This window comes from Chiloscyllium plagiosum, chromosome 21 (genome assembly GCF_004010195.1).
Source record: "Chiloscyllium plagiosum isolate BGI_BamShark_2017 chromosome 21, ASM401019v2, whole genome shotgun sequence".
In the NCBI taxonomy this organism is placed as follows: domain Eukaryota; kingdom Metazoa; phylum Chordata; class Chondrichthyes; order Orectolobiformes; family Hemiscylliidae; genus Chiloscyllium; species Chiloscyllium plagiosum.
This window is the reverse complement of record NC_057730.1, coordinates 23,238,656-23,263,644: the sequence shown is the minus strand read 5'-3', so window position 1 is coordinate 23,263,644 and position 24,989 is coordinate 23,238,656. Positions and strand designations below refer to the sequence as shown.

The 24,989-nt window shown below is 39.4% G+C and overlaps 1 protein-coding gene across 3 annotated transcripts in view; it reads right to left on the bottom strand.

Moving 5' to 3' along the window:
• nlrc3 (NLR family, CARD domain containing 3) overlaps positions 1 to 10,040 on the bottom strand; it is a 51,894-nt gene extending 41,854 nt beyond the window's left edge. For all 3 annotated transcript variants that reach the window (XM_043711532.1, XM_043711534.1, XM_043711533.1), the window contains exon 1: positions 9,662 to 10,040. The gene's annotated coding sequence lies outside the window, so the exon portion shown is untranslated. The remainder of the gene's footprint in view (positions 1 to 9,661) is intronic.
• Positions 10,041 to 24,989: the final 14,949 nt, after the last annotated feature.

Here is a 24,989-nt window from a genome sequence, read left to right as displayed (position 1 = left end):
AGGAAATAAATGGTCACAAGACTTCCTGATCCAATTCTCCCTCTACCTAACCCACATCCTGACAACCATATCTGTCTATTGACAGGCAGCTGTCCCAGGTATATCCCCACACAGGGAAAGGAAGTATAAGAGATTTCTGTCTGCAGCCATCCGTTCCTCGTAATGCCACCTATATGCTGGAGTTTGGGGAAAGCACAGAAAATCAACAACAGAAGTAAAAAATGTGTGTAAAACATTTGAACAAAAAGTCAGCTTTGGGTATGTGGCCCAAATGAGTATCTTATTCACAAACACATAGGCTTTAAGGGGCAAATTGGCTTAACTGCAGATGTCTATTCACCTTAGAGGCTATACGATCTATTGGTTGGAAGGTCTATGGGAAAGATGGGGTAATTGGTATATGGAGACAAATAGCCTTAAGGTTGAAATCATTTCAATGAGAAGAACAGATGTAACAATAAATAAGCAGAAAGTAGAAATTTTATGGTAAAATTAAGAAATTAAAAAGATTTAAGATTATAATGGAAATTGCAAATGCATCCCCTGGTAGTAGTTATGAAGTGGTGGATTATAGCACTGAAGAAACTAGACAAGCAGGCAGCAAAAGCAGCATGATTTTAATGGGAAGTCTTAACCTCCATATAGCTTGGGATAAAGAGACTAGCAAATATCAGAAAGGTAGTCCATTTCTTGATTGTGTCATTATCTGAAGGAAAATGTTCTAAATGTGCAAAGAATTCACATTAGAATTAGGAATGAAAAATGAACAAGAATGAGGTAAAAGTTGAATGATGCATAAATATTCACTTAATGGTGATCTTAACATGACTGACTTCAATGTGATGTTTGAAAGGGAAAAAATGCTACATAGCTGCTAAGAATCTAAATTTCAGTAAGGTGAACTTGAACAGAATGACAGGCACTGCCCACAGTAAAGTAGGCAAATCCGTTAATAGTTAAAATGATAGAAGATGAGTGAAAGGTGTTCAAAAATAATCTTGTGTGATTCAGAAGCATTTTAAAGCCCAGGGCAAGAGATCTACTTACCAAAAATGACAGCAAACAATAATAAAGAGGTAAAAGAGAATGTAAAACTAAAAACATATAAAAATAAAAACAAGTGCTGATTCTGACAATTGATAAGGATACAAAGGATAATAAAGAGTTACAAATGAGTATGAAAGTAAACTTAAGAGGGATTCAAAAATAAATGCCATTTTCTTTTGACAACCAAATGAGGGTGATTAGGAGCAATGAGGCTTCCATAACAATGATACTTTAAATGAAATTCAATACTTATAAATTCCCAACAACAGATGGTTTCTACTGCACAATTTTAGAGGATTTTGCAGATGCTCTAAATAAGGTAAAAGGTAAAAACTTTGCAGATGCTCTAATTTTAATTTTCCGAAGTTCTCTTCATTCCGAAACCATACTTTTACACTGATTAAGAAAAGTGGGGGAACAACAAAGAGAATCATGAGCTTTACTGGTTGACTTAACAGCTGCTACTAGTGGTTTCTGGAATGGCTAAAATATTTTAGGGTGGCTAAATAATTGAACATTTTCAGCTGATCAGAGAAAATCAGCAAAAATTTGTAAAGGGTAATATGCTTGACAGATTTGATTGAATTATTTGAAAAGTTAACAAAATTAATAGATAAGGGAATGTCAATGAAAATAACTTATATGAATACATTTGACGAAGTTATTTATAAGAGGTTGTTAACTAATGTTATTTAGAAACATAAGGTTTTCAGCACACAGTCCACCATTTACTCAGTCCATCACAACTACACTAGAAAAATAGCTGACAAACCTCATTGCACTTTTCAGCTGTTGGTTTGTATTCCTGCACATAGATATTCATTTGAGAAGTATCTAAGTTTTTTTTAATGCAGTGGTTACGGGTCTACCACCTTTTCAAGTGGTGAATTCCAGGGCCCTTGTTGAATCCTCAGGTTGAAAAAATTCTCTTCAACTCATTTCTAATCCTTTCATCAATTAATTGTCTATATCATCTGGTTATTGACTTCTCAGCTAAGGAAAGCAAGTCCTTCCTATCCTTATACCATCCCATATCCACCCAACTAATATCCAGCATTGGTACATCCCAAGTCATGTAGAGACAAAAATAAAACTAAACATTTAACAATCTATTAAAGTTCTCACTCATACAAGTGTGATCCTGAAAAACTTCAATTTGAACCTATTCAAAGATTTTAAATCCTTTCAAGTGTTCAATCTGTTATAAAAATGAATGTAATTCTATTCAGTAACAATTCCAAAGATATCTCATCATTTAATAGCCTCTTTAAACCATTAATCAAAGCACGATATTGCTGACTCCCCTGAATAGGGAGTCTTGTAGCTTGTAAAACTCAACCAAACATTTGTAATATCATTAGTTTAAGTAATGACTCTCAGGAAAAGTGAACAAAGAACTCAACTGAAACTACAGGAATATTTTTCTAACCTATATCAGATTTCACATTAATCAAAGCTGTCCAACAGATGATTTTTTTAATTCTATGGACAGCTACAGTCTGTTTTTTATTCATGTTTAAAGGGCTGGGGGTTTTAAAAGCCTTGGATCAAACTATATTTAAACTGACGTGACAATGCTGCTCCTTTAACAAGGCTATGCTGTTCTTGGCTTTTTCTTTCAGAGAGGTTATAAAAGTAGCAATTCCCAAAAGTCTGGCTTAGATGGGTTTTAGGGCCAACTTGATCATAGCTAACAAATACTGCCTTCGGAAAAGGGCTTTCAACTTTAAAAGAAACACTTGTACAATGGAAGTGGAGTGGCCAGTTCTCTCAGCTCAGCTTTTCTCTGATTTGATTTGGATTTTGGCAGTCTGGTTGTTCACTGAAAGCAGTGAGTTCAGTTTAAGGCTGCTGGTCCAAGAAACAGCTACATGGAAGAGGCTGTTCCATGCTGCCATCTCTCTGTCTCCTGTAAGACTCTCTGTTTGATTTTACCTTTTGTGCCAAGGGATGTTTATGGAGATTGTTGCAAGTATTTGAAACAGCATCGGAATGTGTTGCTGGAAAAGCGCAGCAGGTCAGGCAGCATCTAGGGAACAGGAGAATCGACGTTTCGGGCATTAGCCCTTCTTCAGGAATCTTTTCGGGCTGATGCCCGAAACGTCGATTCTCCTGTTCCCTAGATGCTGCCTGACCTGCTGCGCTTTTCCAGCAACACATTTCCATCTCTGATCTCCAGCATCTGCAGACCTCACTTTCTCCTTTGAAACAGCATCATTAAGTTAGGATAATCTCTTGGGTTTTCGGATTGGTTAGGTTATTCGGTATTCTGTTCTCTTTTGTTTGTGTTTCATTCGATAATCTTGTAAATAAATTCTGATTTATTTAAAACTAAATGGTTTGACCAGCTGCATCTCTCCTAGAATATCCAATATGCACCTACTTAAACGACTAGTAAAGTTAGGGTCCAGACTACCTTCTTGAAATGTTTTGACGGGATCTGGTCTGGCCCACAACACTGACCTTATATGACTTTCAGGAGTGTTCCTGACTATTCCATCATTTTTTGACACTCACAATGTAATCAAGGCCATTGGAGGAGCTAAAATATGATCCTGTTGAATACAGCAGTGATTTATAACAGTCCAGCTGGTTATGGGTTTCCAACCATGTGATATATAGTTTGTTGCCAAAATGGCATTTGTCAGAAATGGTGGAGTGACTCCCACAAGCATGTCAATTTTAAATAATTCAGGAGATTCTACAAAAAATATGACCAGAGAGTAAGGTGAAGCAGATAAAGAATGCTTAGGACAGATATCAAGGAGATAATACAAATAAGAAACCAGGCTGAATGTAGAAGATTCAGGTGGGAAGTGAGAAAACAAATAAAACAGGCAAAGAAGATACTGGCAGAAAACAGAAAAGTGAATCCAAAAGTCCTCCATCAGAATATAAATGGTAAAATAGTGGCAAAACGAGTGAGGCCAATTAGGACCATAAAAGTTGATTTAGAGACAGCGGACATGGTGAGATACTAAATGGTACTGGGTTTATCAAGGAAGATGTTCCCCAAATAGGTGGTTGAGACACTGCATGGGCTAAAATTGGTAGAGAGAAGGTTTTTAGATCAGCTAGCTATAATTAAGCTTGATGAGTCACCAGGGCAGGATAAAACAATGATCCTAGGAAAGTTAGAGTGGAAAAGGCTTTAGTCTTCCGATCTGTGAGGCAATGGCCGGGTGGCATTATTGCTAGACTATTAATCCAAGGGTTTATGCCCAAACATCGCCTCTCCTGCTCCTCGGATGCTGCCTGACCTGCTATGCTTTTCCAGTGCCACCCTTTTGACTCTTATTAATCCAAAGACCCAAACAATGTTCTGGAAACCGAAGTTTGAATCCTGCCTTGGCTGATGTTGAAATTTCAAAAATATTTAACATTGTTCAACAACAAATTCAATAACAAATCTGTAAGTAAGAGTTGAACGATAACCTGAAATCATTGTTGATTGTCAGGACGTGGTTCACTGATGTCCTTTACGGAAGGAAACTGCTGTCCTTACCCAATCTGTCCTCTGTGTGACTTCAGACCCACAGCAATGTGCTTGACTCTTAACTGCTGTCTGGGAAATTATGATCGGCAATAAAGGTTGGCCTAGCCAGCATTGCCCACATCCTGTGATTATATAAATTTGAATAAAATCCACCTTAGATGCACGAATGTTGTCAGTGGACTGAAGAATTGGAAAGATTTGACTTTTTTTTGAACAAATATGTAAGGATGAGCCCAGCAACTAAAGATCAATTAGTTTAATCACAGTAGTGAAAAAGCTTTTCGAAACAGCCATGGATAAAATTAGGAATCGATGGACAAAAATGAATTAAAAATGGAAAGTTAGCACAGAGAAAGGGTTGATAAAAGTAATGCAGTTGACATAATTTATCTGGACCTCCAAATGGCATTTAATAAAGTGTAAATAAGAGAACTTTAGAAAGGTTGGTGGAGTTCCCCAGGAGTCAGCATTAGGACCCCACTCTTGCTGATAAATATAAAATGGACCAAATAGAGTCATAGAGTAATAGAGATGTACAGCTCATAGCTCCTTGAAAGTAGAGTCGCAAGTAGACAGGACAGTGAAGAAGGCGTTTGTTATGCTTTCCTTTATTGGTCAGAGTATTGAGTACAGGAGTTGGGACGTCATGTTGCGGCTATAAAGGACATTGGTTAGGCCACTGTTGGAATATTGCATGCAATTCTGGTCTCTTTCCTACCGGAAAGATGTTGTGAAACTTGAAAGGGTTCAGAAAAGATTTACAAGGATGTTGCCAGGTTTGGAGGATCTGAGCTACGGGGAAAGGCTGAACAGGCTGGGTCTGTTTTCCCTGGAGCGTCGGAGGCTGAGGGGTGACCATATAGAGGCTTTCAAAATTATGAGGGGTATGGATAGGATAAATAGACAAAGTCTTTTCCCTGGGGTCGGGGAGTCCAAAACTAGAGGGCATAGGGCATAGAGGGCGAGAGGGGAAAGATATAAAAGAGACCTAAGGGGCAACTTTTTCACGCAGAGGGTAGTACATGTATGGAATGAGCGGCCAGAGGATGTGGTGGAGGCTGATACAATTGCAACATTTTAGAGGCATTTGGATGGGTATATGAATAGGAAGGGTTTGGAGGGACATGGGCCGGATGCTGGCAGGTGGAATTAGATTGGGTTGGGATATCTGGTTGGCATGGATGGGTTGGATCTTGGCACACAGGGCACAATTTCAAAATTTGCAAATAATACAAAAATTGAAAATATTATAAACTGTTAAAATTAAAATTTGGAACTTTTGAAGGACAGACAAGTTTCTGGAATTGGCCAACAAGTGATGGATGAATTTAAATGCAGCATGAAGTGATTCATTCTGAGAGGAAGAGCATGCAGAGACAGATTCAAAGTACAATTTCAAAGACAATGCAGAATTAGAGGGACCTGGGGCTATGTGTACATAAATCACTGAAGGCGGCAGGGTAGTTTAAGAAAGTGGATAATAAAGTATAGGGGATCCTGGCTTTTATAAATACAGTATTCAAATTATAGAAGTCATGATGAACCTTTATTAAAAACTGTTTCAGCCTCAGTTGGAGTATTGTCCCAATTTGGGCACCACAGTTTGGAAAGGTTGTGAAGGTACTAGAGAAGATACAGAAAAAAATTCACAAGAATAGTTCCAGGGATGAGCAACTTTAGACTAGAGGAGCTTTGGCGAAAAGTAAACTGAGAGGAGATTTGATAGAGGTGCCTGTAAAGAGTAGATAGAGAGAAATTGTTCCCATCTACAGAAGCATTGTGCTCCAGAGCACATTAATTTAAGGTGATTGTTAAAAAAGGCAGTGGCAACATGAGGAAAAAGTTTTTATCCAGTGATTTGGAACTAATATGCACTACCTGAGAATGCGACAGCAGCAGGTTAAATTGCGACTTTCAAAAGAGAATTGGAGCATTATCTGAAGATAAAGAATTTGCAGACAATGGATAGAGGAAGGTAGAGGAGTGAGAGTTGTTTTGTTGCTGTCACAGAGAATGACAGAAAAATGACAAGCTGTTAGCCTTCCATTTGTGCTGTGACTATTCTATTATTCACTATCAAAATTCCTCATTATTGTATACATCTCCAATTAAGTGTGTCCTCAGTCTCTTCTGTTCCAAGAAAAATAATCTCAAATTATCCTCAAACATTCTCACGTTCTGGTCACTTCATCTGAACTATCAACATCCTTTCTTCCCCAGCACTCTAAATCTGCCCCCCCCCCCACAACTACTACATACATGCTGCCCCCTCCACACTTCACGTCAGCGCTGATGAAGAGTCATCGCAATTCAAAACGTTAGCTTGCTTTTTCTCCATGGATGCTGCCTGACCTGCTGTGATGTCCAGCACTTTTTGTTTTCATCTCAAACCATCCAATCTTTCCTCAGAGCTAAAATCGTGTATTCCTGGTCACAATTTCATATATTTCATCTGTAACTTCTCCAATGAGATCATATTCTTCCTGCAATGCAGTGATCAGAACTATAAACAGTAATTTAGCTGCATTCTAACTGATGTTTTATATTGTTGTAGAGAAACATGCCACACATTCTCCATATTAAAATGTTGTTACTTAGCTACCTATTCTACAAGTCTGTCCATGTCTTCTAAAATATATCACTCTATTTCATATAGTTCACAATGCTTCCAGGTTTTGTGCCATCAACAAATTTTGAAATTGTGCCCTGTACAGTTTAGGTAATTAATCTGTACATCTATTTTAGTCAAATATATAGAATATGACAGTATCCTATATATCTTTTAACGACCTTATCGCCACGCACTTCTACTTTTAAGGACCTGTGAACAGGCACTAGAAAGTCCTTCTGTTTCTTTCTCCATTTCAATATCTCACCATCATTGTGAATTCCCTTATGTTGTTTGTTTCCCCACCAAGTATGTACATTATTCCTCTCTGGATTGAATTCAATTTGTAACTTTTCTTCCTACCTAACCATTCCATTGATATCTTCTTGCAGTCTACAGCTTTCTCCCACCCCATCAATGACATGACCATTTTCTGGAATAAGTTAATCAGACATAATCTGTGCTTAAAAAAATTCCATGCCAACAGCCCTTGACTAATTTGTGCCTTTTAAGCTGATTTATATTGGCCTATATATTTTTTTTTCAAAACCTTGCCCACATAGAGGTTAGATTGACTGCCCTGCCATTACCTGGTGTATTACTTCCTTCTTTACTAAACTACAGCTCAATGCTAGCAGTCTTTCACTCCTTCAACGCCATGTCTGCCACCAGAGAGCATTGGAAAATTTCTTCCCTCGATCCTAGCAATTTGGGATACATTTTATTCAAGCGTATTGATTTTTCCACTTTCAAAGAAGCCAAATATCTCCTCTTTCACTATGTTGATGCCATTCAATCTCTCACACACATCCTCTTTAATATGGTATCTGTTCATATCAACCCCTTCTGTTGTGAAAACAGATTCAAAATGGTTATAAAGTTTGCTAAAACATGCCCATCTCACCTGCCTCCACACACAAGTTACCTTTTCAATATCTAATTGGCTTCACTCTTCCCTTTGTTCTTTTCATACTTATAAACCATCTGTAGGTTTTTGTTGATTTTACTTGCGAATATCTTTCATGCCTCCTCTTAGCTTTCCTAATTTCCTTTTCAGTTTCATCACTGCACCTTTTACACTTTTCTAGGCATTCTGCAGTACCTTATCCTCGGTATCTTTTTTGCCTTATCCTACTCTGGCAAAAGAATGATGCCTGAATTTCAACGATTAACTGATGAGCAGAGATTGCATAAACATTGTCGTATTCCTTGAAATTCAGAAAGTTAGGGATAATTTGTCAAAATTTTCAAGATTTTAAGGGGACTGCAGAGGACTGATAGTTAGAAACTATTTCTGCTGGATGGAGTGTGTTACACTGAGGATATGGTCTGGAAGTTAGAGCTAGGCCTCTCAAAACTGAAAATAGGAAATACTTCTACATATAAAGGCTAAGGAAATCCAAAACTCTCTTTATAAATGGTCATTGATGCTCAATCAACTGGAAACATTAAACCAAAGGTACTATTGAATATGGAGCAAACAAGGGCATATATGGAGTTAGGTCACAGATCAGCATTAGATTAAATGATAAATCATGCAAAAGGGGCTAATGGCCATTCCTGCTCCAACATTGTGCAAGTTACCACCCTAGAACTGTATTCCAATGCTATGCACCCAATGTGAATCATCACAGTTGTCTGGTAGCAGCATGGAATATCCACATGTGTCTCTATCAGACTCTCTCCAAGACTTTGTAACTCCCTCATTCTCTACAGTATAGAAATGTCCTAATTTTGACAGCTGTGATATAATTTCCTGCTTGCTCTATATTTTAAATCATTGGGACCCATTTCCGAGAAATATCAGTCTCTATCCTGGTGTCAGTTATATCTGCTCCTATTTTTTTATTTTAGTTGGTGCTAAGTTGTACTTGATACTTGCCAACTGAAAGTTTGATTTTATTGAGACCACTTCCCTTAGAACATATTGCTGGGACTACAGAGAACAAGTTACAGGGACAAATTTTGGCAGTGTTACAGAATTCCACAATTCTTTGTGTGAAGAAATGCTTTCTAACACACCTCTAAATGGCCCAGCTCTAATTAAATTTTTTTTCTGGATTGCCCACCAAAAGAAGCAGTTCCTATCTATTTCTTTCAAATTTTTAAACATCTCAATTAGATTCCCCATTAATCACAACCCATAAGAGGTCAGGACATCTGAGCTTAAATCCTTTAGGTACTGTTTTCATGATAGAAACTCATTTCTCATGGAAATCTCATTGCTAGCAGATCAAAGAGGTTGATTTCAAACCTACCCCATCTCAGAGATGAAAGCATCATATGTTAACCCATTCCACCAGCTATAGTTGACCCACTTCACCAGCCATCCCACAAAGTTTGCTCCTTAAACCAAGTCACCTTTCTAGACTGAAAGAATTTCACATTTCAACGTACAAAATAATTCCTATCCTGTAACCACTGAGATTATACTAATATCAATTTCATGTAGTGTCATGTAAATACTTTATCTTGACTTACAAAAGTATTAAGGATAAAGGAGAACTTACCTCATGTGTACTGGGTGAAGTTTCAGAAATAAGACCAAAGTGCGAGAGAGATTAAATAAAACCTGGTATTTTTCGGAGCAGCTTTCCCTTTAGCCGTTGAATTATTTCCTTTCAAATCTTATTGAGTATTCAAAAAAACTGCAGACAAGCTCTTGGTAGGTAGAAGGAAACCACAAACAGACCCACACGAGGAACCCTTCTGAATAGGCTTGTCTGTCACTTCTCTTGATACTTAAAATTGATGCGACAAAATTACTCTTTTAGAAGAACTCCGTAGCCATTCAGGCTACAGAGAATGTCTCATTAGGTGTTTTACCACACCTGGCAAATCTTTACAGTTACTGCAATTTCTTGATGAAACAAAACAGCTTGTCTTCCATTTGTGATATCTCTTCCTGTTAGGTGATTTTTTTTTGTCTTCCTGTTAGTATGACAGACAACAGGATGTGAGAATAATCAGCACACGGTAACTAATCATAATGCAGACAAAAAACATAAGACAATACAAAGATGAGTTGAGCTGCAAGAGGTATCATCCATCTCAATGGATGACAGTCATACATGCCCACAAAGGGATTAAGCACAGCAAGAATTACTGTACAATTCCATGCAGTACATCTGTTAATGCAGATTAAATACAATCTCTCATTCTTTGTTCCTAACATTAAGCACTCTATTTCAATTTTACAAAATGAATTTTTTTTTCTAAATTTCTAAAACAATACAAAATGGAATTTGCTTTTTTTATCCTTATTAGAAGAAAACTAAATCTTGTATACTTTGCTTGGGTTACTGTTATGCTATCTGCTTCACACCTCAGGAAGATGGGAATCTACATTCTTCTGAATTCATTCCAAATTGTAAGAGAATCCTTCTTGTTTCCCATATAATGTGCAATTTATCTCCACACTGTAACTTTCAGCAAAGTTTATCTCCTTGGCAACTGCATTGTAGGTGATCCTGACAGGTCAATAGTTATTGACCATTTCTAGTTGTCTAAGGGCATGAAATGCCAACCAAATAATAGTGTATGACTGGAATTACTTGAAAAATGATATTAGAGAAGTTTTTACAAAATTTGACAGTCATGTTTTGGTGCCATACCTCAAAATAATGTGGGATTTTAACTCACTACCTCGAGGCTACTATAGCAGTCTCATAACAACTAGATTACTGTTCCCTTTGTCAGTCAATATGATGGCTGATTCTGATTGGGATTCATACACCTATTTAACAGGTGGCAATGAGTTAGTGTGAAATACATTTCAGTAAAGCATGGGCAGGAGTTCATTGTTCATCCTTGGTTCTTACTATATACACATATCACATAGGTAAAGTCTATCCAAATGTGTAGGAAAGGTAAGATTATACTTAAAAACATCTTGCATGCAAGTGTGGACTCCTGCACAGCTTATTTAACCTAAGCAGGCCTTTCAATGAAAGTGTGATCTAGACAGCAGAGATTGGTACAATTAAGTGATTCATCAACACTATAGTCTAAATTTCAATGTCAATAGGCAATTCCTACTCTGGCTTTTCTCTGAACCATAGAGGAAACAGGGGTCCCAGTCTGTTTTTGGTCTTTACTGAAAATGTGTTGCTGGAAAAGCGCAGCAGGTCAGGCAGCATCCAAGGAACAGGAGAATCGACGTTTCGGGCATAAGCCCTTCTTCAGGAATAATTTTGGTCTTTAGACAATTACTGAGATATACCAGGCACTGGTTGTCACAGATAGTTTCACAGCAATGGAAGAAACAAAAGAAATGACTCTCTGTGACACCCCAATGATTGATTAGCCTATTAGTGCTCACTGTTAGGCAAAGACACCCTGGGAAGTCACAATTTTAAGGGAAATAAAGGGAAAATTGTTTGAGGAGGGCAGCAAGAAATATAATAAGCAACAAGAAGGTGGCCTTAGAAAGTGATATCTCAAAAAATGTGTTAAATTAGGGTTTCACCCCAAAATAGATCTGTAAGTTGACTAAGTGATAGTAGAAAACACTCAAATTTATAGCTCCACTTGAATTCCTGAGCGTGCAGCTTCAAGCAAAGTCATTTTTTCCACAGTGAATTACCGGAAACACCCACAAATTCTAAGAAGCAAGAGAGTTGATTGGTGCATATCTAGGTTTTGTGGTAAAGTCACTGACTACATTAGATGCTTTGCTTAGTGGGTGGACTTAAGCTGCTGATAGCAGCCACCAAGTAAAAAGTAGGGGACACTGGCTCAGAGTTCATGTCAAGAAATAATCAAACCCATAATCAAAACTTCTCTTACCTATAATTCAAACAGTTAGAACACAAGCTCTGGTTAAATATTTATTATAATGCACACATTTTCTAAAAACAAAAAAAGTACTGATAGGATCATGAGGCAGCATCAAAATATTTTTAAAAGTCCCCCATCTTACATCACCCTCATCAGATTGTAGGACTGGATACACAAACATAGATATATATTCTGGGCAGGATGAAGAAGAGTAGATAGTCAACATCTTTGTCTTTAATATATCCCATTGTTCACATTTCTATAGCAATTTCTAAAGTTAAAACAAATCAATTAAGAGTATGTAGTAATCAGCAAATGGAAATTCAGCAACCTTGTTTATTTGTTCAGCTCACTACAAGCAGCACAGTCTGGGTTATGGTTTACTGATGAGAATCTGCTGAGATGTTAAACCCAAGAGAAATATTGGAAGGAGAAACCCCAAAACATACCAGTAGTGGCAAATACAAGTGAGGTCAAATTGTCACTTAATAATCATCGGGATTGTCATTTTTTTTCCATTTTAATAAAGTGAAGCCAGCAGCAACATTTTAAAATGTGTACGTGGTTTCAGACAGACAATGACAAATGGATTAATGTTTTCAGCCTTGGCTTCATGGTAGTAGTAGTAGCCTCTGAATCAGAAGGTTGTGGATCCAAGCTTCACTTCAGATCATTGACCACATAATATCTCTACCACAAGAACCACCATTTGAAAGAGAAATAAATTGGTGATTATTTCATTGTTCTTTGTGCAGCACTGCTGTGTGCATGCATTAGCTGGTGTGTCTGTGCTCACACTGCATCAGTGACTATGGAGCACTTTGCAATTTCCTGAGCATACAAAAAGCACTACACAAAAGTAGTTCTTTCTTTCCATTTAGAATTATTAATGCAGATGCAAAGAAAGTAGCAAAGATACTTTGCAAAACATCTAGAAGTGGTGGAATATGAAGCTGCAAGACTAAAACAAAAGGAATGTCATAGTCATGGACTATGAGAAGAGCAGATACAATATCCATGAATGCAAATTTTTCCTCCGTGGAGGTAGTGAAACGGAGAAATAATTGGACAAGTTGACCCTGGAGAGAAACTTGTACCCTCTCACCTCCTCATCAATTGAATGAAAATGCCCACTTGGGACTATCTCAACAAGCCAGCAATTAAGACTTTTTTTTGTTTTATTTAACCTATTTTTCTAGTCAACCCATTCAGAAGTGTTATTACACACCTCTAGAGCAGGTGGGACTTGGGCCTCCCAGTCCAAGGGTAGGAACACTACCAGTGCACCACAAGAAGGCACTCAAGTAAGACTCTTAAGCAATCAATTAACAGCCACATAAGGGCTTCAAATTGCCATCTTCCCAATTACCTGCCATCCCTGTCATCCCAGCAACAAGTAAAAAGGGTGATTTCCAGACCTACTGGCTATGGAAGTGGTGGGGTGAGGGTGGGGGAAGGAACCCATTTACTCCAATCTGTAGATGTCTGCAAAGGTGCCTTTGCAGACCAATCCCTTGTCCCCAGCCAATCTGGAGTAAATCATAGGCATGGCTGGGGACAAGGGATTGGTCTGCAAAGGCACCTTCCTGCTGTTGCCTTCTACAGTTTGTCTCTTCTCCCCATGACACACACCCTGTAGGAAGCAAATAAGAAAAGATCTACCTTCTCACCATTAGATCTCCATGCAAAGTAGGCCTCAACTAATTGGCTTTAGGATCCAGAAACCACGGGACTGTCATTGCCAGCGACGTCTGATGAGCCAGGACACCACAGTTGAGGACACCACCAATGTCGATTTTCCTGCTCCTCGGATGCTGCCTGACCTGCTGTGCTTTTCCAGCACCACTCTAATCTAGACACAATACAGCAAGCTTTCCCAGCAGTGGGAGCAGGGAGTTAGTTGACACTTAACATGTCCACCCCTGAAAAAGGGAAAATGAGGACCATTGACAATTCATTGGCAAGGAAGGGGCCCATTCAGCTTATTGTGCCTGTGTCAGCAGAAAACAGGCGATTCAGTTTATTCCATTTGCCAACTCTTAGTCTGGAGGCCTGGAGTTTATCCAAGTATTCTTTAAAAATGATCATCTATTTCTTCCAGTGAATGACAGTGAATTCTGAACACCCAGATGGTGAATTAAATTACCATAATCTCTGCTCTAATCTTCCTACTAATTATTCTGAAGTTATATTCAACTCCAATGCTTGCCAGTTTTGTGCTTCTTTACTAAGGGAAATATGTCCTTCCTATAATTTGTTTTCAGTTTTGTACAGCATGACAATCTCCATGACAGATTGAACAAGGAGGCCAGAAAAAGATTGATTGCTAAAATAAAGGAATGCAGATGCTAGAAACCTGAAACAAAAACAAGAAGTGCTAGAGAAATTCACAGGTCTGGCAGCATAAGGAGAGAGAAAAACAGAGTTAACATTCTGAGCTCAGTGTCTCTTTATCAAAACTGAAAATATCTGGTAAAGGATGATATTTTGCTGATGATGGGATAGGGGAAGTGAATTGAGTACACAGAGACATGGCCCAGACAGAGAGGCAAAAAAAGGGTTAGGTAAACAAAGAGGTTGATGATGGTAAGCTGAAAGAGAGAGATAAATGCTAACAAGAAATGGAAATGGTTGAAAATGGGTTGGCTGTTCTGGGAATAACTGATATCAAACATAATCTGGGGTGTAGTGTGGTGGGTAATGAACATAGCGGAGGGTGTTCATGTTCTGAAATTATTAATCTCAATGTTGAGTTCTGAAAGCTGTAAGGTACCCAAATAAATGATGATAGGGTTCTTTCTCCAGCTTGCGTTGAACCACACTGGAACACTGTAACAGGCCTGAGACAGAAACATTGGCAATGGAAACACACTGGTGTGTGGAAGTGACAGGTGACTGGAAGCTTGAGGTAATTTTATGGACAGAGCGAAAGTGATTGGCAAAGCAATCATCCAATCTGTATTTCATCTCACAAACACAGAAACCATATTGTGAGCAGCAAATAGAATAGACTATATTGAATGAAGTGCAGGTATATGGCTGTTTCACCTGAAAGATGTTTCTGTGGCCTTGGATAGTGAGGAGGGAGGAGGTAAACAGACAAGTGTTGCATTTTCTGTGATTGCATGAGAAGGTGCTGTGGGGGTGTAAGGTGTTCGGAGTCAAGGAGGACTGGACCAAATTGTCTCAGAGGGAATGGTTCCTGTGGAATGCTGAAAAGAGAGGGAGGGGAATTATGTGTCTGGTAATGGCATCCTGTTGGAGGTGGCAGAAGTGTCAGTTTATAATCCTTTGGATACGGACAGGTGGGGTGAAAAGTGAGGACCAGGGTACACTATTGTTATTGTGGGTGGAGAAGGAAGGAATGAGGGTGCAGAATGGGTCAGATACTGTTGTCAACCACAGCAGCATGGAATCCTTAGTTGAGGAAAATGTTGAACATTTATTTCAGTATTTTATCATTATTAAAAATTGCCTTGCCTTGTTTATCCTACCTAAATACATACCTCCATGCATTAAATTCAACTTGCCACTTTTTTTGTGAATCTAACTAGTTCATTGATATCTTCCTGTACTCTACAGCTTTCTCCAAGATCCCTCTCTTCCTCTAACCATTTCAATACTCTACCATGTGCAATGAGTTTCCTTATTTTGTTTGCCCGTTCCAAATGCACTATATCATATCATGTCTATTAAATTCCCATTTTCTATCCACTTAATCAATCCATAGATGTCTCCTTGTAGTAAAGAGCTTTCTTCCTCACAATCAAACACACAACCAACTTTTACATCTTCTGTAAACTTCTTAATGATGCTCTCTACATTTAAATCTAAGTCATTGGTATATACCACAAATAACATGGGATGCAATATTGCATTGGAAACAGTCTTCCAGTCACAAAAACATTTCGACCAATACACTTTTCTTCATTGGATGCATTAAGGTTCATTGCAGGTGACTTAGAGTCAGAGATGTCCAGCATGGAAACTGATGCTTCGGTCTAACTTGTCCAAGCCGACCAGATATCCTAAATTAATTTGATCCCATTTGACAGCACTTGGCCCATATCCCTCTAAACCTTTCCTATTCACAAACCCATCCAGGTGTCTTTTAAATGTTGTAATTGTACCAGCCTCCATCACATCCTCTAACAGCTCATTCCACACACGCACCACCCTCTGCATGAAAACGTTGTCCCTTAGATCCCTTTTTAATTTTTCCCCTCTCACCCAAAACTGATGCCCTCTAGTTCTGGATGCCTCCACCCCAGGGAAAAGACCTTGTCTATTTACCCAATCCTTGCCCCTCATGATCTTTGCTCTACCACAGAGAAAGGAACTGCCTGTTCAGTGAATCTCAGGTATATGGTTAAACTTCATATACCTGCCTTGGCTCCCTAACTCGTGATACTCTTGCTTAATAAAAAAAGTTGTCTATATCAGATTTAAATTTGACAATTGAATTAGCATTGACTGCCTTTGGCGCCTTTGGCCACTTTCCTCATTCCTGAAGAAGGGCTCATGTCTGAAATGTCGATTCTCCTGCTCCTTGGATGCTGCCTGACGTGCTGCGCTTTTCCAGCAACACATTTTCACCTTTGGCGGAACAGAGTTCAAAATCTCCACTATTGATTGCTTGTGGAAGTGATTTCTGACATCTTTCCTAAATGGCCTGGACCTAATTCTTAGAGTATGCCCCCTAATTCTAGGATCATTAACCAATGGAAATAGTTTATCTACCCTATCTTTTACATAGAACATAGAACATAGAACAATACAGCACAGAACAGGCCCTTCGGCCCACGATGTTGTGCTGAACATTTGTCCTAGCTTAAGCACCCATCCATGTACCTATCCAATTGCCGCTTAAAGGTCACCAAAGATGCTGACTCTACCACTCCCACAGGCACTCGTACGACCTATTCTCCATTTCAGGCAACATCCTGGTAAATCTTCTCTGCACCCTCTCCAAAGCTTCCACATCTTTCCTAAAATGAGGCAACCAGGACTGCACACAGTACTCCAAATGTGGCCTTACCAAGGTCCTATACAGCTACAACATCACCTCACGATTCTTGAATTCAATCCCTCTGCTAATGAATGCTAATACACCATAGGCCTTCTTACAATCTCTATCCACCTGAGTGGCAACTTTCAAAGATCTATGAACATAGGCCCCAAGATCCCTCTGTTCCTCCACCTCACTAAGAACCCTACCGTTAACCCTGTATTCCGCATTCTTATTTGTCTTTCCAAAATGGACAACCTCACACTTGGCAGGGTTGAACTCCATCTGCCACTCCTCAGCCCAGCTCTGCATCATATCTAAGTCTCTTTGCAGCCGACAAGAGCCCTCCTCACTATCCACAACTCCACCAATCTTCGTATCATCTGCAAATTTACTGACCCACCCTTCGACTCCCTCATCCAAATCATTAATAAAAAAATTACAAACTTTTCCTGTTAATATTCTGCAGAACTCAATTAGATAATCCTTTAACCTTCCAAATCGTAGAGAATAAAGGCCTAATTTGTCTAATCTCTCCTCAAAACCTAACCCTGGAACTCAAGGTATCATTTTTGTAAACCTGTATTGAACTACATCCAAGGCTAAAACATTCTTCCTAAAGCATGGTGCTCACAGTACTCTAAGTGGCAATCTAACCAGGGTGTTTGTATAACAGCAGCATAACGTCTGCATCCCTATGATCCAGCCCTTTGAGTATGAAGGTCAGCATTCCATTAACTTTCTGACTATTTTCTACACCTGTTCATGGCATCTTAAATAACTATGCATTTGAATCCCCAAATCTCATTGAACATCTACTGAATTTTGTTTTGTGTATTCTAAAAAAATACCCTGATCTATCCTTTATCAGTCCGAAATGGATAACCTCACACTTGCTTATATTAAAATCCATCTGCAACAGCTTTGCCCATTCATCTAATCCATTGATATCCTGTTGTAATTTTATGCTGTCATCAACAGTGTCCACAATGCTGCCCAATTTGCATCATCAGCAAATTTGGATATTGGACTTTTTATGCCATTATCTAAATTGTTAATGAATAGGACAAATAATTGAGGCTACAACACAGATCCCTGTGGAACATCACTAGTCACGTTCTGCCAATTTGAGTACTTACCCGTTATTCCAACTCTCTATTTCCTGACAATTTTCTATCCATGTCAGTAATTTGCCCTCAATTCTGTGGGCTTCCAGTCTCTCATATGGGATCTTATCAAAAGTTTTCTAATAACTTACCTCTGTCCACCACCTTGGTCACCTCTTCAGAAAATTCCATGAGATTTATCAGAACTGACCTACCTTTTATGAATCCATGCTGATTGTGTCTGATTAACTGAAATTTGTTGATGTGATCAGTTGCCCCATCCTTGATTATAGACTTCAACAATTTCCCCACTGCAGATGTTAAGCTAATTGGTCTGTAATTACCTGTCACCTTCTTAAAGAGCGGAGTGATATAGCAAACTTCTGATCCAGAGGAACAAATCCTGGATCAAGGAAAATCTGAAAGTTTAGGGTTAGGGCATTGGAAATATGCTCTCCTACCTCTTTTAAAACCCATGGATGAAAACCATCAGGCCCTGACATTTATCACTCTTCAGTTCCATTAATTTCCTCATTATTGATGATTTACTTAAACTAATTTTATTTAGTTCCTGTACATCTAAAGATTTAGATTAGATTCCCTACAATGTGGAAACAGGCCCTTCAGCCCAACAAGTCCACACCGACCCTCCGAAGAGTAACCCACCCATCCTCTGACCAATGCACCCAACAACTATGGATAATCTAGTATGGCTAATTCACCTAACCTGCACATCTTTCGAATGTGGGAGGAAACCGGAGTACCCGGAGGAACCCACACAGCCAGTCACCCAAGGTTGGAATCAAACCCGGGACCCTGGAGCTGTGAGGCAGCAGTGCTAGCCACTAAGCCACCGTGCCACCCTGTTAATTTCTTTGGGACTTTCAGCAAGCCATTCTTCTTTTCTGTTGTGAACACTGAAGCAAGATAATCTTTCAGCACCTCTGCTATTTTCCCATGGTCATTGACAATATCCCCACTCCTCAGCCTTCAGTGCACCAATAGTACCCTTAAACTGCAGCTTTCCCTTTATATGACTACGTTGATGCATTGTATATTGATAGACCATCCAAGCAACAAAAGTTTTAAATATTAATCACAGCAGATGGATAAGTAACAACCTGTAAAATCTTATTGGAATCTACACTCTCTAATGTAATTTTTTGGTTTCACTTGGAAAGGAAAATTGCTCCATATTAAGTATTAGAGTGCACAAGTTGGTTTATTACAATAAAAGTAATATGTACATAAAAAAACTCCTTATTGTCTTTTATGTCCTTTTCATAATCATTTTTAGCCACACTTATAAGCTGTTTTGCTGCCCTTTGTTGGCCTTTGTATTTGTCCTATTCTGTTGGAGCTATAAGCCCTTTCTTTTAGTTTTATGCTGTCCTTATCTCCTTAAATGTCCATGTCTGGTTTTTATTGTGAGATGGATTTGTTTCCATTTCATGGGTACAAACTGCTTCTGAATAGCATTAAATGTTTGTTAGAACGCCTCCACTGTTCCTTGGTTGTTTTACCTATTAGCAGAGCTTCCTAGTCTACTGTGGACAGTCTCTGCCTCATCCCATTAAAGTTTGCCTTAATTAAATCCAAAATTCTGGTCTGATCTTTGCTTATCTCTTACAAATGCAACATGAAACTCAATCATGTTATGATAATTATTTGACAAATGCTCATGAACAACTAGGTCACTAAATAAATTGAGCTCATTGCTCATTACTAGATTCAATATTGCTGGTCCCCTTATTGCATCCAAGACATATTACTGCAGGAAACTGTTCTGGACAACACATTAGAAATTCACAACCTTTCTGGCAGATGCTTGCCTGTTTCTCCCAGTCTATCTTAAGATTAAAACTCACCTATTAATACTAATCTGCCTTTGTTACATAGTTGAAAGTGAGGACTGCAGATGCTGGAGATCAGAGTCAAAAATTGTGGTGCTAGAGATGCACAGCAGGTCAGGCAGCATCCGAGGAGCAGTACACTGGATGTTTCAGGCATGAGCTCTTCATCAGGAATGTTCCTGATAAAGGGCTAATGCCCGAAACTCTCCTACCCCTCGGATGCTGCCTGACCTGCTGTGCTTTTCCAGTGCCACACTTTTTGACTTTGTTATATAGTTGCCAATTTCAGCATTTATACAGTCTGGCACTTTTGAGCTGCTACCAGATGGTCTAGGCATGGCACCTACTGTGGATTTAGTTCCTTTAAAGTTCCTCAGTTCTACCAATAAGATCTCCTCTGATGCTTTCCCATCATTATATCCTCCCTCAGCATAGAAGTGATTCTGTTTCTAATCAGCAATTATATCCACTCTATCCACTCTGCCATTTTCTCTACCCTTCTGTGAACCTTAAAACCTGATATGCTTAGTGCCCACTCTGACTATATGGCAGTCATTTCTCTGTAATGACTAATATATTGTAGTTTACAATTTGAATCTGTGCGTACAGTTTATTTAATTTGATCCTTAGACTCCAGGCATTTGTATAAAGAACCTTGAGTCACACTGGTTCTATTTCCAAAGTAAGAATTTATAAAATGTTACATAGATTGACTGCCTCCATTGACTGCCTGCAGATTGTGTGCTTTTTAAACAAAATAGAATGTATCTGCAATTATAATTCTGAAAATGCAAACTCGCCCCATAGACTTATACATGTGTGTATGTGTGGGAGAGAGATGTGAGTATGTCTGTGTGTGAGTCTGAGAGTGTGTGTTTGTGTGTGTGCATGCTTGGTAGAGTACATACATGTGTGTGACAGAGTATAAGCCTGTGAGACGGTGTGTGTATGTGTGTGTGTGTCTGACAGAGGGTCCGTGCGCGTGTGTGTGTGAGAGAGAGAGAGAGAGTATAGTGTAGTGAGGTCACCTGTGGTGTGACAAGAACCCAAGGTCCCAGTTGAGGTCATTCTCATGGGTACTGAACTTGACTATCAGCCTCTGCTCGACCACTCTGCATTGTTGCATATCGCGAAGCTCATCTTGGAGGATGTTCACCCAAAGATCCAAGGCTGAGTGTCCCTGACTGCTGACGTGTTCCCCAACTGTGAGGGTACATCCCTGTCTGGTGATTGTTGCATGGTGTCCATTCAGCCGTTGTTGTTGCATCTGCTTGGTCTTGCCAATGTACCATGCCTCAGGGCATCCTTGTCTGCAGCATATGAGATGGACAATGTTGGCTGAGTTCCATGAGTACCTGCTGTATACATGGTGGTTGGTGTCCCCACATGAAATGGTAGAATCCATGTTGACACTCTGACATATCTTGCAGTGGTTGCCATGACAGGGTTGTATGATGTTGTGGTCGATGTTGTCCTGAAGACTGGGCAGTTTGCTGTGAACAATGGTCTGTTTAAGGTTTGGTAGTTGTTTAAAGATGAGAAGTGGAGGCGTGGGGAAGGTCTTGGCAAGGTGCTCATCCTCATAGATAATGTGTTGCAGGCTGTGAAGAACATGGCGTAATTTCTCCGCTCCCAGGAAGTACTGGACAATTATAAATTCCTATTTTGGAAATAGAACCAGTCTGACTCAAGATTGGGATACAGACAAACTCTAACCTCACACCTTTTCATGTATTGCCTGAGCTGAGACATCACCTTTTTTGATAAAGTCTTAAATTATCTCGAGAATGTGACTTTAAAGAAGTTCTAGGATTTACATATTAATGAACCGAAACCTGCAACCCATTCTAAAATAATCAAAGATTTAACAGCAATCTAGGTTTGTTCAATATACCGTATCAGTTGCATGACACTGTGATCTTTTGCTAGAAATTCTTATGATCCTGCTTCACAGCTACCTAATGAAGGAGCAGCGCTACAAAAGCTAGTACTTCCAAATAAATCTGTTGGACTATAACCTAGTACAGTGTGATTTTTAACTTTGTCCACCCCAGTCTAATACCGGCATCTCCATATTATGATCCAGTTAGAGATCCAAATAGTTTCCTTTCCTTGTCCCATTCCTCCAATAAAAAAATGATAATATTATCAATTTCATATACATCTAATGTTTAAAACACAAATACACATCAGTGTTAGCAATAAGTCAGTCAGTTTTCTTAAATTAACAAGTAATTTGTTCATTGCAAAACAAATTTAAGCAAAGATTAAATATGGATTCAGATGTGCATATATGTTAATTATTATTCTTAAAAATTAACACAACTTGCAAGTATTTTGGTCAAAAACTGTGGTGCTGGAAAAGCACAGCATGTCAGGCAGCATCCAAGAAGCAGGAGAGTCGACATTTCGGGCATAAGCCCTTCATTCGGGATGTTGGGGGTGGGTGGGGGGCTGAGAGATAAATAGGAAAGTGGGTGTGGGGGTGGGGAGAAGATAGCTGGGAATGCGATAAGCAGAGATGTTCCTGCACATTCAAACACCTCATCTACTGTGTCCGTTGCTCTTGATGTGGTCTCCAACTCATGGAATGTTTCAGGGAACATCTCCAGGACACATGCACCAAACAACCCCACTGCCCTGTGGCCAACCACTTCAACTCCCCCTCCCACTCCACCCAGGACATACAAGTCTTGGGCCTCCTCCACCACCAAATTGAAGCCATCCAACGACTGGAGGAAAAAGGCCTCATCTTCCACCTTGGGACCCTTCAATCCCTCATCTTCCATCTTAGGAACCACATGGTATCAACATCGACTTCACTAGTTTCCAAATCTCCCCTCCCTGCCACCTCATCCCAGATCCAACCCTCCAATTCGGCACCGCCCTCTTCACCTATCCTGCCTGTCCTACATGTCCATCTTCCTTCCCACCTATCCGCTCCACCCTCTCCATCGACCTATCACAATCACCCCATCTGCATCTACCTATCACTTTTGCTACTACCTTCCCTCCAGCCCCAACCCCATTGTCCTATATATCTCTTAACCAACACTCCCCCACCCCCACACACGCACACACTACCAATGAAGGGCTTATGCCCAAAATGTCAACTCTCCTGCTCCTTGGATGCTGCCTTACCTGCTGTGCTTTTCCAGCATCACATTTTGTGACTCTGATCTCCAGCATTTGCAGTCCTTACTTTCTCCTCACCACAAGTATTTTGGCCAATTAACAATTAAAATGGGAAAAACCTATTCACTGATTGACCAAATGCTGGTTAGCAGCATAGGTTATTTTGCCCACAAGCTGTTGGTTTCTTCCAGGATCAGTTATGTCTGGTTGATACCTCTTTTTCTGTGTACGGTATTATAATAAGTCCATGGGTGCAAATTAAGACTTCTCTTTTACAAACTCTTTTCTTGCACTGAATCAGGTCTTATAGGGACATTAATAAGAAGGGTTTCAGAGAAAGGGGGAGGATGAAGGATGTTGCCTCTATGGCAAGTTCTTGCTGTGTTCAAAACCAATGCTTTTTTACATCCACCAACTGAATCATGTGACCTCCCCCTAGAAATTGTTGCAGACTTGGTCTCATCTCAGCAGCATGTCCTTTGCAAATGTAGTATTGTTGCTACTGTAATCAGCATCCTATCTTGAGAAGTGTTCTTTTCAAAAGGTTCAAGGTATGTTCAGTCAATGCTCTTTTTATATCATAGGTAACACATCTTCATAGCATATTTATGTAACATCTTTTGATTTCCTCAATATTACTTACAGATATTTTTCCTGCCCTAATTTCCTAATTTCCTCTTCAATTTCACCCCAACACTTCTTATATTCCTCTAGTCTTTCTGCAGTATTGAGCTTATGACATGGTCCAGAACTGTGGATCGGACCCTCCAGTAGAGTTGCGAACTGGAATTTTGAAGCTGAGAACTCCAACTGAGAGCTAACAGCTGTGTGGTCTCTTTATACCCTTTCTTTTTTTAATAATATATGTGGTTGAACTTGAGACTTGATTCCTGAGTTTAAAAATCCAGTGGTAGGTTATTTCTATTTTTAATTAAAAATCTTGCATGGTAAAAGTGCTTCTCCCACCAGCCTGACGCACCACCATCACCATCAACACTGATTTTGAGGGTTCCTTTCTCTACTAGTTTCTCTCCCCACCATCAAACCACCTAACTCTCCAACTCTCTCAGCTCTGGGTGTATTTCCAAGTCAGGATGATGAAGACTTGGAGGGGAAATCGCAGGTAGTAGTATGCTTACGTATCTGTCCTTCTAGATGGTGGTGTCATGGGTTTAGAAGGTACTGTCTAAAGAGTCACGTTGATAGTAAGCATCTGTGGTGAAGAGGATGAATATTTGTAGAGATGGTTCCAATCAAGTGGGCTGCTTTATCCTGAGTGGTGTCAAGCTTCTTGAGTGTTGTTGGAGACACACTCACCCAAGCAAGAGGGGGGATTCCATCATTCTCCTGACTTGTATCTTGTAGATGGTGGACAAGCATTGGGGAGTCATGAGGTGAGTTATCCGCTGCAAGATTCCCAGCATCTGACCTTGTAGCCACAATATTTATATGACTAGTCCATTTTAATTCAGTAGTAATCCCAAGGATAGTGTGGGATTAATTGTTGTGATGTAATTGATTGTTGAGGGTAATGGTTAGATTTTCTCTTGTTTGAGATGGTTATTGACTGATATTTGCGTTCGATGAATGTTACTTGTCAGCCCAAGCCCTAATGTTGTCCAGGTCTTGTTGCATATGGGCATGAACTGCATCAGTATCTGAGGACTCATGAGTGGTGCTTAACAGTGTACAGTCATCAGCAAACATTCCCACTTCTGACTTGTGACCCTCCCCACAGTTGTGATTGTTTATTTAATCAACATCATGAACCCTTATCCCCTTCTATTTTGTCTGAAAAGCCCATAACCTATTTTGTAGAGCTGATATTCCATAAGCCATATTTCAATGAGTTTAAGTGATGAATAAATGAAGCAAGGATAAAATGAGAAAAAACGTTTTTCACACAGTAGAGTATGGAATGCACTGTCTACAAATGTAGTAGAAGTAGGTTCCATTG